Below are 2,492 nucleotides of genomic sequence, written 5' to 3'. Positions count from 1 at the left end.
AATTAATATTACATGTAAACTAATTTTTTTTTTTCAACTACAAATTTTCATCAAACCACTATTTTAAAATATATTTTTGATAAAAATGATGTTCAAATAGGCTTTTATGCCCTATTTGAGCCACATTCTTTCCACAAAAATATATTTTCAAATAGCATTTTGATATTATTTTAACCACACATTTCACATCAACACATTATTTAGAAATTCATTTTCCCCCTAGAATGGGACGCAAACAAGGGTTTAATATGCATCAAAGTGTCTATCTTGAAGCATTGAAGAAATCCTTAGAGTTTGCTAGACTTCCCAAAATTTTAAATGGTAATTGAAATGTCAATCAATCACGTCCAAGGGAAATATCAATCATTCATTTGAAATGACATGCAAAGTCATTCATTTCAATTTCCACTTTTATTTACATAAGTTTCATTAATGCCCTTTGAAATTTTCGATAATTACATCCTCATCCTCGTTTTTTAAATGTTATCTAAACTTCTCTTGTTAGAATACATTTGTCATTTAATTATTTTCTTCTATGCTAAATATGAAATGTATATTTTTAATAATTATTATATTAATGTAATTATTCTTCAAATTTAAAAAGGTTGATCCAAATTTTAACATGTGGAGAAAAATAAAGAAGAGATAACTTTGATTCATATTCTTGTAGTTCTTTATTATATTTTTTTGTATTATTATAATAAATCTAAACTTTCTAATATTGATGAAAGTTTAGGATTGTTACGTTAGGGTATCACTGATATGCAAGAACGGTTCAAAATTATTTTTGTAGAGTTTTAATTTATTAGTCTATTAACAAACTCTCCTATAAATTATTAAGAATAATGCTTGCATGACATTTCTCCTATGTGGAATATGTGCATTGATGAAAAAAGTGGAGGTAAAATTATGGGGCAGATCATGTCACATGGGAGAGTGTGACTCATAATGTAATCTACAATATACCTGCAATAGCTTTGCCATTTATAGGGTTTTCGGAAAAAAAAATGTACTTTGAATAGTGATTTTTAAAAAAATAAGTAATTAAAAGATAAGAAAAATTTTAGGTTTGCGTATAATATTATTTTATGGAAAAATATGGTTGAAAATGAATTTTGAAATAATATATTTTAGGAATAATGGAATCCAAACATGGGCTAATTTTGTCATACATTTATATAAATATGGGATAAAAGAGCAATATGCAACGAATCGTAGGGCACCTACAAAGAATAATATATGTGAATTCAACAAGAATCTAACGAAAATTGTCTGAAGTAAATAATTAGGAGAATACTAACAAGATAACAAAGGTTATAATTGTAGGGTTGTGTATCCATATATTTTATATTGCTATAATAAAATAATAATTTATAACAAATAAATTATGGTTTTATTTATTTATTACATTTGTTTACATTGAGCTTGCGAATTAAAGTGCCCATAATCACTTTTGATAATATAAGTTGGGTACTTCTGTTGAGAAGTATTGTGTGACACAACTTATATTTTGACCATAAATAATTTGTTTACAATCAATGTATAAGGGTTGGTACCTTATACTGAAAGGTTTTAATGTTGATCGATTTACTATTTAGGTTTGTGATTTGTCTTTATCACAAAAATAGTTAAAGGTAACGCTAGTACACTTGGAGTGTATTGAACGGACCATGTGTCAAGTTTAATTCTATTACATGATCGTGCAGAGAATTAAATTCTACTTGACTGCTGTGTACTGCATCTAAATCCCTTGGCATGGTTATGTATATCTTTTCGTGATCTTAATAGTTTTTTATTCATCAATGTATGAGATCAATTTGACTGGTAAAATATCTCGATGAGTTGGAAATTTGAGAATGAGAGGAGTAGAGAACATGATTCATGTCGGGAACCGTCATCTTGAAAAATGGGTAGAGTGACTACTTAAAATTTTCTTTTGAACAGTTAAAATATGAGATCAATGTTTAGCGATGACTAAACTTCGATATTTGTGATTAGTTCATAGGACCGTTGAAGAACATGATATTTGAGTTAGTGAGAATTATTAGAAAAAAAGGTCATTTATACTTGTATCTAATTATCGAAACTCGGACGGGGATAAAATATATATACGATAGTTCAGAGGAAATTGTTATAGATTTATTGACTTCTGTGATCATATATATTTCAAGAGTTCGGCCTTTTGCATTTAGTGTAAAAAGTAAAAAACTAATAATTAGATTGGATTTTCTAGAGCCGACCAGACATAATCCAATTATAATACATTTGGTAAGAAGCGTTAGATGCTACTCAACATTGTTAACACATAGAATGCTAAAATCTTCATTATACTCTTTATTAAGCATGCATGAAGTATTGAACATGATTGGTATTAAATAAGTAATTATATACAGTGTCTAGTATTATTTAGAGGATGTTTGATTCTGATTAATTAGGGAAAAATGAGTTTTGAATAGTATTTTTAATAGAATGTGTGGTTAAAAAGTAAGGAA

The sequence above is a fragment of the Olea europaea genome, unplaced genomic scaffold (assembly GCF_002742605.1).
Source record: "Olea europaea var. sylvestris unplaced genomic scaffold, O_europaea_v1 scaffold2263, whole genome shotgun sequence".
NCBI lineage: Eukaryota > Viridiplantae > Streptophyta > Magnoliopsida > Lamiales > Oleaceae > Olea > Olea europaea.
The sequence above is the reverse complement of the archived record's forward strand: the minus strand, read 5'-3'. Positions refer to the sequence as shown.